The sequence below is a fragment of the Lolium rigidum genome, chromosome 7, assembly GCF_022539505.1.
Source record: "Lolium rigidum isolate FL_2022 chromosome 7, APGP_CSIRO_Lrig_0.1, whole genome shotgun sequence".
Lineage (NCBI taxonomy): Eukaryota > Viridiplantae > Streptophyta > Magnoliopsida > Poales > Poaceae > Lolium > Lolium rigidum.
The window spans coordinates 240,844,274-240,856,773 of NC_061514.1; positions in this window are offsets into that span (position 1 = coordinate 240,844,274).

The window sequence follows — 12,500 nt, forward strand, 5'->3', positions numbered from 1 at the left end:
AGCCAGCCGCAGCTCTAGGCTCTTCCCGGCTCTACGGTGTTGACAAGGCCGCTGCCCGCCGGTGGGTTTTGGCAGTCACCACATTCTGGCACGCTCGGTGGGACAATCGTCTACATCAACCACATCGCCATCTACATCTGAGATGGCGGACGGCACGCCAGTCACCTACGAGGATCTGCCTGATGACCTCAAGAAGCAATACAACGAGATCAAGGCTACCCTCGAAGCCGACCTCATCGGCTCATATCGCAGAACCCGTCCGCATGGCGTCAGGCGGAAGGAGTTCTCGCCGGAAGGCGCACTTGATGAAGTAGACCTATCTGTCCCGTCAGAAGAACGTACCAGGGCCGTACGCCATGAGATTGGTGGCATAGTGGCTCACTCGTTGCGTCTCCATTCCGAGAGCCTGGTGAATACTTTGGAGCATGTCGCCGTTCGGATGATCAGGGAGGTCATGAAGAATCAGCACTCTTTGTTAGAGCCAGCTCTCAGAACCTACCAAGGAAAAGTGCCACTCCAGCCCCGCCTGCCGTTGTCGCACACATCGGCGACACCAGGAGCGCATAATTCACCGGCGCGTGCCGTTGACAGGATTAACGGTACTCACCCCGGGAGGTGCCAACCAGGACATCCGTTCAACATCAACATGATAGAACTGGGGTACCCCCTTGAGGAAGATAAAGGCGAGGGCAACTGCTCTCGTGGCAAAGACAAGGAAGAGGCTGCTCCATGTGATCGGCCCCGACACCGCCAAAACATCCTGGTGATGATCAAGATAGAAGCCGACGCTAGTAATCGGCCCTCTGTATCCGTATCGCCCGCTCTCCCGCATGCGGCGTAGACCTCACAGGTGACGGGAAGCTAGGGTACGGGTTCACATCAGCTGATGAGCTAGAAGAAGTTGACATCGGTCCCGGGGATAAGCCTCGACCTACTTTTATCAGCAAGAAGTTAGATCCGCAGCTCAGGGGACAGATGATAGCCCTGTTGAAGGAATACCCGGATTGCTTTGCATGGGATTACACAGAGATGCCTGGTTTGGACAGGAGCATCATTGAGCATCGCCTCCCCCTGAAGAAAGGATTTCGGCCGTTCCAACAACGAGCACGTCAGATGAAGGCCGAGATTCTGGAAGAAGTCAAGAAGGAAATTGAGAAAATGTTGGCCGCCGGATTCATCAGGCCGTGCAGGTATGCTGAGTGGATCTCCAGTATAGTTCCGGTGGAGAAGAAGGACGGCCGATGGCGCGTGGCCATCGATTTCCGAGATCTTAACAGAGCTACCCCAAAGAACGAATATCCGATGCCCGTGGCGGAAACGTTGATAAACGCCGCTGCTGGCCACAAGGTGTTGAGCTTCATGGATGGCAACGCCGGTTATAATCAGATTTTCATGGCGCCGGAAGACATACACAAGACCGCATTCAGGGTACCAGGGGCGGTAGGCCTGTTCGAGTACGTGGTCATGACCTTTGGGTTGAAAAATGCTGGTGCAACGTACCAGCGAGCCATGAATTATATTTTTCATGACCTGATCGGCAAGTTGGTGGAGATCTACATCGACGACGTGGTGGTCAAATCGGTATCCATGGAGGGGCACTTGGACGATCTACGGCGCGTCCTAGACCGGACTCGGAAATTCGGGCTGAGAATGAATCCGAAGAAGTGTGCCTTTGGCGTGACGGCTGGTCAATTCCTAGGTTTTCTCGGTTCATGAACGGGGAATCGAGATCGGCCTGAAGAGTCAGGAGGCGGTGCGTACCATGCAGCCACCGACCACGAAGAAAGAGCTTCAACGCCTCATCGGCAAGATCAATTTCGTCCGACGGTTCATCTCTAATCTGTCAGGACGAATCGAGCCGTTCATGGCGCTGGTGAAGACCAAGTCTGACGACGAGTTTCACTGGGGGCAGAACAGCAACAGGCGTTTGATGAAATTAAGCGATATCTGACAACACCGCCTGTGCTAGTTCCGCCCCAGCAAGACAGGCCATTCTACATCTACCTGTCAGTAGCTGATACGTCCATCGCTTCAGTGGTGGTGCAACTTTACGATGGCGTTGAAAGAGTCGTTTTCTACCTCAGCAGAAGGATGCTGGACGCGGAGACAAGATACCCTGAGGTCGAGAAACTTTGCCTCTCGCTTATTCTTCACCCGCACCAAGCTTCATCACATCCTTCTGACGGCAGAGATCATCGTCATCTGTAAATCAGACGTCGTCAAACATATGTTGTCGGCCCCTGTTTTGAAAGGCCGACTCGGTAAATGGATGCTTGCGCTTTCAGAATTTGATCTCCGGTACCAGCCCGCGAAGGCAGTCAAGGGCCAAGCGTTAGCCGATCTCATCGCTGAACGGATCAGCACCAATATAGCAGCACTATCCATACGTGCATGGGCTATGTTCTTCGATGGATCGGTTTGCGACGGTGGTTGCGGCATCGGCATTCTGCTCGTATCGCCTCGGGGGGCAGAGTACTCCTTCTCCATCAGATTATCTACCCCTTGCACCAACAACGTAGCAGAATATGAGGCAATACGTAAGGGAATGGAATTGTTATTAGAAGCTGGAGCTGAAGCCGTAGAGCTCTTCGGAGACTCAAAGTTGGTGATTAACCAGCTCACGGAGGAATATAATTGCGAAAGTGAATCGCTGTTCCCGTATTGGGTGGAATGCCGTGAGTTGATGACACAGTTCCGGTACATCAACTTCAATTGGATCCCGAGGTCCCGGAATACCGACGCCAACAATCTCGCACAAATGGCGTCAGGCTACATAGATATAGCCGATGGAGCGGAAGTTCAGATACAATTCCTGGAACAGAATGATTGGAGAGCCGAGATCTTTGATTATTTACAAGATTCGGCTCGGGGGGCACCTAAACGGGTGAGATACAGAGCCATGAAGTATGTCCTTATAGGAGACGATATGTTCTACAGGACATTGGAAGGGTTGCTACTCAAGTGCCTAGGGCCGACTGAGTCCAATCGGCTCTTACATGAGGTGCATGAAGGCGCCTGTGGAACACATCGACCGGCTCATAAGATGAAGTGGTTGATCGGGCGATCAGTGGTTTTATTGGCCCACTATGCTTGAAGATTGCTTCAATTATTACAAGGGGTGCCAAGCATGTCGGATGTTTGGAAAAATTCAGATGGTGCCAAGCATCGGCGATGAACCCCATCATCAAGCCTTGGCCGTTTCGGGGTGGGGCATGGATATGATCGGTAAAATCCATCCGGCATCGTGTAAAAAACATGAATGGATTTTGGTTATCACAGATTACTTCACCAAGTGGGTGGAGGCCGTCCCTATGAAAAAAGTAACATCAGAGGACGTGATCAAGTTTGTGAAAGAACACGTCATTCATAGGTTTGGAATCCCCGACTATCACGACCGATGGAGGTTCGGTCTTCACTTCTAAAGAATTCAGGAAGTTCTGTGATGACGTAGGGATTAAACCGATCCGATCATCCCCATACTATGCTCAAGCTAACGGACAGGCCGAGGCATCCAATCGAGCCTCGATCAAGCTGATCAAGAGGAAAATTGACGAGAATCCTCGGGATTGGCACGAGAAGTTATAGAAGCATTATGGGCCTACCGCATGTCGTGCCATGGAGCTATAAAGACCTCGCCGTACCAGCTTGTCTATGGACAGGAGGCCGTATTGCCTTGGGAAATTACGGCTGGATCAAGGCGCGTCACGTTTCAGAATGATCTGACAGCTGAAGAATATGCAGCTTTGATGAGCGACACTATTGAGGACGCAACAGAACTCAGGCTTTGGTCGTTGGAGAAGATTAAGGAGAACAAAGCCAGGGTGGCTCGTGCTTACAACAAAAAGGTTAGGCCAAAGGAGTTCCAAGTTGGTGATCTTGTGTGGGAAGCTGTGTTGCCATTAGGAACCAGGGATAAGGCATATGGCAAGTGGTCTCCTAATTGGCACGGTCCGTACAAAGTGGTCCAGGCCTTGAAGGGTAATGCATACATGCTGGAGGAATTGAGCGGCGAAAAGTTCCCCGTGGCTGTTAATGGTCAACACCTCAAGAAATATTTCCCAAGCATGTGGGATGATGGACAGTAAGATGTAGGGGGCCGATTTCAGAATCGGACAGTAAGATGTGGGGGCCGATTTCAGAATCGGCCAGTAAAAAAAAAATATATATATAAAAATCACAGCCGATGCACGGGCATCGACTTCAGAGAACAGAGCCGATACGCTGATATCGACTTTAGTGAAGTAAGTTTATGCAAGATAGCAAGATGAGCCGATATCCTGCCATCGGCTCCCTGTGCGACAACTCCATTCGACAATCGGCAAAGGAATGAAGTTAGTTAAGGGGATTTCTTATAAAGAAGGGGCCGATTGCTCGGGAAGGAAGAACAAAAGAAGGGTCTATTGACCAATCTACTACTGCTAGGCCTATATTAGAAGATCTTAATCTACGGGCCGTTGCTTCCTTCGTCGTCGTCTTCGGAACTCTCATCGGCACTACTGCCGATGGGTTCCTCGTCGCTGCTCCCATAGCCCTCTGCAGGAGCTTCATCTTCCTCTTCATCGTCGCTGCTGTCGTCGTCCCACCACATGCGGAGGCGCTTTGCTGGCGGGTAACCCTCGAGGGAGTCGTCGTCGTCGCCGTCGTCTTCCTCTTCCTCTTCTTCAGAGGTGGGGCAGCCGTCCCAGGGGAACTGGTCGTCCTCGCTCTCCGACTCCAGTTCCCCGACGGCGAGGAACTGAAGATTTTCGTCCCCGCTGGTCAGGGACTGGTCGTCTTCGGACCAGACAGAGGAGGCGTGGTCTTCCAGGTCCCATGCTTCTGGGGCGCGGATGTCCGGTGGCGTCTCACGGGAGGAAGAGGACCCGTAGGAAAGCTCGGAGGAGGAGTCGTGGAAGACCGACGAGGAAGAGGAAGAAGAGGAAGACATGGCTGTGGGAGTTTTGAGGGTTTTTTGGTACCGATGGCCAGGACAGAGCAGGATGGTGAAATGGCGAATCACTCAGAGCGGTTAAATAAAAGGGGGCTACGGTGAAAAAATTCAATGCCACAGCAGTTTTCGAGGAGGCAGTACCCGAAGACAACGGTCAAATTGTGCGGAGCAATGGTTCTGCTCTGCCATGACACGACCCGACGAAAAATGCTGCAATGGTTCTGCTCTGCCATGACATGACCCGACGAAAGAAAAACGTAATGATTTTGGAAATATCATTTCCAAAACCAGGGGGGCATGTGTTATCACCGGAATTTGACCAAGTCAGAGGTGGGCCGCGATCGAAGATGGATGAGAGGAAATATATATATATATAGAAGAAGTATGTGGATCGGCCTTTTATACCAAGATGGGCTTAATTGCCCGTGTATCTGTAACATATTAGATCGTATCTTAGTTTAGAGATAGAATCTTATTCGTGCACGGTTGGTGCACGCCTGCATTAGAGAGTCTGCTGGACTATAAATATGTATCTAGGGTTTATGGAATAAACAACAACTCACGTTCAACCCCAAAAACAAACCAATCTCGGCGCATCGCCAACTCCTTCGTCTCGAGGGTTTCTATCAGTAGCGACATGCTGCCTAGATCGCATCTTGCGATCTAGGCAGCACAAGCCCCACGTTGTTCATGCGTTGCTCGTATCGAAGCGCTTTTGATGGCGAGCAACGTAGTTATCATTAGATGTGTTAGGGTTAGCATTGTTCTTCGTTTAAGCATGCTTACGTAGTGCAACCCTTGCATATCTAGCCGCCCTCACGCCTGTCTCAGGTGTGGGGGCGGCACCCCGCTTGATCATTATTTAGTAGATCTGATCCGTTACGATTGCTCCTTGTTCTACAAGGATTAGTTTAATATCTGCAATAGTTAGGCCTTACAAAGGGGGGGAGGATCCAGTGGCCCGTAGGGTGGCGTTCGCAAGTCCTAAACGGGATGTTCCGAGGATCAACACCATGTTGGTTTTTAGGCCTTGTTTAGGATCGGCTTACGAGCACCGTGCGTGGCCGCAAGGCCCAACCTGGAGTAGGATGATCCGATTATGCGGTGAAAACCCTAAATCGTCGTAGATCTCATTAGCTCTATCTTGATCACGCAGGACCACCAAGTATTCGTGCACCCCGCATGGATCATGGGTGGATCGGCTCTTTGAGCCGATTCACAGTATAACCTGAGAGCCGATCGAGGCTCGTATTTAATGTTTACATGTATGCCCTGCAGGAAACTAAGCGAGGCATCCCCCATCACCTTCCTGACCAGGTATAGGTCAGGTGGCACGCCCTTGCACTTCGCAACGCCGCGTGTGACCAGAAGAGCATTGCGGGCCGTCGCTCGGAGGGGTCTCAGCCAGCCGCAGCTCTAGGCTCTTCCCGGCTCTACGGTGTTGACAAGGCCGCTGCCCGCCGGTGGGTTTTGGCAGTCAACAGCTGCCTAGATCGCATCTTGCGATCTAGGCAGCACAAGCCTGCCCACGTTGTTCATGCGTTGCTCGTACTGAAGCCTTTTTGATGGCGAGCAACGTAGTTATCTTAGATGTGTTAGGGTTAGCATTGTTCTTCGAATTACATGCTTTCGTTACGCAACCCTTGCACATATAGCCGCCCTTACACCTATCTTAGGTGTAGGGGCGGCACCCCGCTTGATCATAGTTTAGTAGATCTGATCCGTTACGGTTGCTCCTTGTTTCATCAAGGATTAGTTTAACATCCGCAATAGTTAGGCCTTACAAAGGGTTGGAGGATCCAGCGGCGTGTAGGGTGGCGTTTGCTAGCCCTAGAAAGGATGTTCCGGGGATCAACCTCGTGTTGGTTTTTAGGCCCTGTCTAGGATCGGCTTACAGTCACCGTGCGCGAGCGCGAGGCCCAATCGTGAGTAGGATGATCCGATTATGCGGTGAAAACCCTAAATCGTCGTAGATCTCATTAGCTTCATCTTGATCAAGCAGGACCACCATATATTCGGACACCTTGTCCGGATCATGGGTGGATCGGCTCTTTGAGCCGATTCACAAGATAACCTGAGAGCCGATCGAGGCTCGTATTTAATGTTTACGTGTATGCCATGCAGGAAACTAAGCGAGGCATCATCCACACCTTCCTGACCAGGTATAGGTCAGGTGGCACGCCCTTGCGATTGGCATCGGCGCGTGCGACCGGGAGGCTTTGCGGGCCGTCGCTCTGAGGGACTGGGGCCAGCCGCAGCCCTAGTTGTTCCCGGCTCTACCGTGTTGACCATCTCTGCCCGCCAGGGGGTTTCTGACGTCAACACATTCTGGCACGCCCGGTGGGACGACCTTCGACATCCGCAACATCGCCATCCACATCCGAGATGGCGGAAGACACTCCGGTCAAGTACGAGGATCTGCCTGATGAGCTCAAGAAGAAGCATGACGAAATCAAGGCGGTCCTCGAAGCCGAACTCATCGGCTCTTTCCACAGAACCCGCCCCCATGACATCAGCATCAACATGGTAGAACTTGGGTACCGCCTCGGTAGGGGTAGCAAGGAGGGCAGCTGCTCTCATAGCAAGAATGAAGAGGGAGCCGACCCACGCAACCGGCTCCGACACTGCCACCAAGTCCTGGTGATGATCAAGATGGAGACCGATTCTAGCGATCGGACCGTATTATCCGCGCCGCCCGCTCTCCCAGTACTTGGCGTCGACCTCACAGGGGACGGAAAGCTGGGGTATGGGTTCACCTCGGCCGACGAGCTAGAGGAAGTCGATATCGGCCCTGGGGACAAGCCTCGGCCAACCTTTATCAGCAAGAAGTTAGACCCGCAGCTCAGGAGTCAGATGATTGCTCTATTGAAGGAATACCCAGACTGCTTTGCATGGGATTATACAGAGATGCCTGGGTTAGACAGGAGCATCATTGAACATCGGCTCCCCCTTAAGAAAGGATTTCGGCCGTTCCAACAACGAGCTCGTCAGATGAAGGCCGAAATCCTGGAAGAGGTCAAGAAAGAGATCGAGAAGATGCTGGCCGCTGGATTCATCAGGCCATGCAGGTATGCTGAATGGATCTCCAGTATCGTTCCTGTAGAAAAGAAGGACGGCCGGTGGCGTGTGGCTATTGATTTCCGAGATCTTAACAGAGCCACTCCAAAAGATGAGTATCCAATGCCGGTGGCGGAGACTTTGATCAATGCAGCCGCCGGCCACAAGGTTTTGAGCTTCATGGATGGCAACGCCGGCTATAACCAGATCTTCATGGCTCCAGAAGATATACACAAGACCGCGTTCGAGTACCGTGGGCGGTGGGCTTGTTTGAATATGTGGTCATGACCTTCGGATTGAAGAATGCTGGTGCAACATATCAAAGAGCCATGAATTATATATTTCACGATCCGATCGGCAAGTTAGTGGAAATCTACATCGATGACGTGGTAGTCAAGTCCGTCTCCATGGAGGGACACCCGGGAGATCTTCGACGCTGTCCTAGACCGAACTCGGAAGTTCGGACCGAGAATGAACCCAAAGAAGTGCGCCTCGGCGTGACGGCCGGTCGGTTCCTAGGATTTCTGGTTCATGAGCGAGGAATTGAGATCGGCCTGAAAAGTCAGGAGGCAGTGCGTACCATGCAGCCGCCCACCACGAAGAAGGAACTCCAACGTCTTATCGGCAAGATCAACTTCGTCCGCCGATTCATCTCTAACCTGTCAGGACGGATCGAGCCGTTCATGGCGTTGGTGAAGACTAAATCTGACGACGAATTTCACTGGGGGGCAGAACAGCAGCAGGCGTTTGATGAAATTAAACGGTACCTGACGACGCCGCCTGTGCTAGTTCCGCCCCAGCAAGACAGGCCGTTCTACATCTACTTGTCAGTAGCTGACACGTCCATCGCCTCGGTAGTGGTACAACTCTACGAGGGCGTCGAAAAGGTCGTTTTCTACCTCAGCAGAAGGATGTTGGACGCGGAAACAAGGTATCCTGAGGTCGAGAAACTGTGCCTCTGCTCGTTCTTTACCTCGCACCAAGCTGCATCACATCTTTTTGACGGCAGAGATCTTCGTCATATGCAAGTCGGACGTTGTCAAGCACATGCTGTCGGCCCCTGTTTTGAAAGGCCGACTGGGTAAGTGGATGTTTGCGTTGTCAGAGTTCGATCTCCGGTATCAGCCAGTGAAAGCAGTCAAAGGGCAAGCGTTGGCCGATCTCATAGCTGAGCGAATCAGTACCAATATAGCAGCACTATCTATACGTGCATGGGCTATGTTCTTCGATGGATCGGCTTGCGACGATGGTTGTGGCATCGGCATTCTGCTCGTGTCGCCTCGGGGGGCAGAATACTCCTTCTCCATCAGATTATCTACCCCTTGCACCAACAACGTAGCAGAATATGAGGCAATACGTAAGGGGATGGAGTTGCTACTGGAAGCCGGGGCAGAGGCAGTAGAGCTTTTTGGAGACTCCAAGTTGGTGATTAACCAGCTCACGGATGAATATAAGTGCGAGAGTGAATCGCTTTTCCCATATTGGATGGAATGCCGTGAGTTGATGACACAGTTTCGGTACATCAACTTTAATTGGGTCCCAAGATCCCAAAACACCGAGGCCAACAATCTCGCGCAAATGGCGTCAGGCTACATAGATATACCTGAAGGGTCGGAAGTTCAGGTGCAATTCCTGGAACAGGATGATTGGAGAGCCGAAATCTTCAATTACTTAAAAGATTCGGCTCGGGGGGCACCTAAACGGATAAGATACAAAGCCATGAAGTATGTCCTCATAGGAGACGATATGTTCTACAGGACGTTGGAAGGGTTACTACTCAAGTGCCTGGGACCAACTGAGTCTAATCGGCTCTTACATGAGGTGCACGAAGGCGCCCGTGGAACTCATCAGCCGGCTCACAAGATGAAGTGGCTAATCGAGCGCTCAGTGGTTTTATTGGCCCACCATGCTTGAAGACCGCTTCAATTACTACAAGGGGTGCCAAGCATGCCGGATGTTTGGGAAGGTTCGGATGGTACCAAGCATCGGCCGATGAACCCTATCATCAAGCCTTGGCCGTTCCGAGGGTGGGGCATGGACATGATCGGCAAAATCCATCCGGCGTCGAGTAAAAAACATGAATGGATTTTGGCCATCACGGATTACTTCACCAAGTGGGTGGAAGCCGTCCCTATGAAGAAGGTGAAATCAGAAGATGTGATCAAGTTTGTGAAAGAACACGTGATTCATAGGTTCGGGATTCCCCAAACTATCACGACCGATGGAGGTTCGGTCTTTGTTTCTAAAGAATTCAGGAAATTCTGCGATGACATGGGGATTAAATTGATCCGATCATCTCCGTACTATGCTCAGGCTAATGGGCAAGCTGAAGCGTCCAATCAGAGCTTAATCAAGCTGATCAAGAGAAAGATTGACGAGAACCCTAGGGATTGGCATGAGAAGTTATCAGAAGCATTATGGGCCTACCGCATGTCGTGCCATGGAGCTATAAAGACTTCGCCATACCAGCTTGTCTATGGACAGGAAGCCGTATTACCTTGGGAAATTACGGCTGGATCAAGACGTGTCACGTTTCAGAATGATCTGACAGCGGAAGAATACGCAGCTTTGATGAGTGACACTATTGAGGACGCAACTGAACTGAGGCTTTGGTCATTGGAGAAGATTAAGGAGAACAAAGCCAGGGTAGCGCGTGCCTACAATAAAAAGGTTAGACCAAAGGAGTTTCAAGTTGGCGATCTAGTATGGGAAGCTGTGTTGCCGTTAGGAACCAGGGACAAGGCATATGGCAAGTGGTCTCCTAATTGGCACGGACCGTACAAGGTCGTCCAGGCCTTGAAGGGTAATGCATACATGTTGGAAGAGTTAGACGGGCAGAAGTTCCCAGTAGCCGTCAATGGTCAACACCTCAAGAAGTATTTCCCAAGCATGTGGGATGATGGGCAGTAAGGTATGGAGGCCGATTTTAAATCGGCCAGTAAAAAAAGCAAACGTGGCGAGGCTGATCCTTGTGATCGGCCCCAAAAAAGTTATGAAGGGACATCACAAAACCTTCACCGAGCAAGCAACGTGGAGGCCGATTCCAGCAATCGGCCAAAAAATTATCCTCACCATCCATGGATAAAACACGAGGATATGCAATGGAAGCGTCTCATCCTTTGGTGATGGGTATTGAAGTATGGGGGCCGATGCACAAGTCGGCCGTAAAAATTCTGAAAATTCGAAATTTTTTAAGCACAGCCGATGCAGCAGACATCGACTTAAGGATATAAAAGCCGATGCATGGCGATCGACTCAAGAGGAATAACTGTTACGATGAGAGGGTCAATGGAGTAGTTTAAGGGCTCGGATCCTCTCTTCAAGAGCCATGCCAAGAGCAGCCTGGACGTGCAGATCAGGTCAAGGATGGATTGCCTCAGATCCACCGAAGGAAGGGAGCCGATCTAATCAACAAGGCGCAAGGAGTAGACTCGAAAGCTCGGGGGCAGCTCACCCCGAAGGTTCTCTCGCTCCGGGGAGCCGATTTTGTTGGAATCGGCTGGCTCGCATTGTGGCGTGAGGTCAATGGCGACCTGATTGGCTATTTCGCTACCTTTCTCGCCTTGACTAAGGCTCGGAGGGCCACTAACTTGGGAGGTGCTCTATTTTTGAGAGCCGATTAGAGTTACCTCGGCTGTCACTGCATCATGATCTTCTCAGGGAGGAACTGGGAAGGAAAAGCCGTCGTCTGGTACGAGGTTTGGACCGTGCTGGTGCTGCAAGAAAAGGAAGAGACTGGTTTCTCAAATTAGCCGATGAACAGTCATCGGCTGCGGGACTGCAAAACGCCACGGTCAAGAGAAACAATAATAGTCCGATTCGTTACTATCGGTCTTGGCGTGGGAAGCGGGAGGATGGAAATTGGGTTAATGAAAGGAGAAATTGGAAGAACAATTCTCATTAATTCAAAGGAGCGGCTTTACAAGAAGAGCCGATGGCTCTCAAAAGAGGGATCTGGTGCCTAGTGCACTGCTACTGCTAGTCCTACCCTACTAGTCGTCGTTGTCCTCATCATCGCCGTCGTCGAGGTCGTCGGCGCTGCTCCCAGGAAGCTCCTCGCTGCTGCTGCCCCAGCCGTCGGCTGGAGCTTCCTCCTCCTCCTCCTCATTATCATCATCCTCGCTATCCGCCCAGCTGCGGAAGCGCTTCGTTGGAGGATACCCAGCGGAGGAGGAGGAATCATCTTCCTCCTCCTCATCTTCTTCTTCCTCGTCGTCATCGTCGTCCTCGCTGTCCGCCCACATGCGGGAGCGCTTCTTCGGCGGAAGCCCGGCGGAGGGGGAGGCCTTGGTCTTCTCCGCTTCTCCTCCTTTCTTCTCCTTTTCGGAGGAGATGGGGTTCGCCCGGAGCGGGGATCGTCCTCTTCCTTGTTCTTCGGCGACGGTTGGAGAGAGAGGCCTGAAGCGGAGGAGGAAGAGGAAGACATGGCTGCAGGGGAGAAGGGTTTTTTGGTTTGGTGAACAGAGCAGAGCAAGGGGATGGAGCGGTGAACCGTTTGGCAAAGATAAATAAA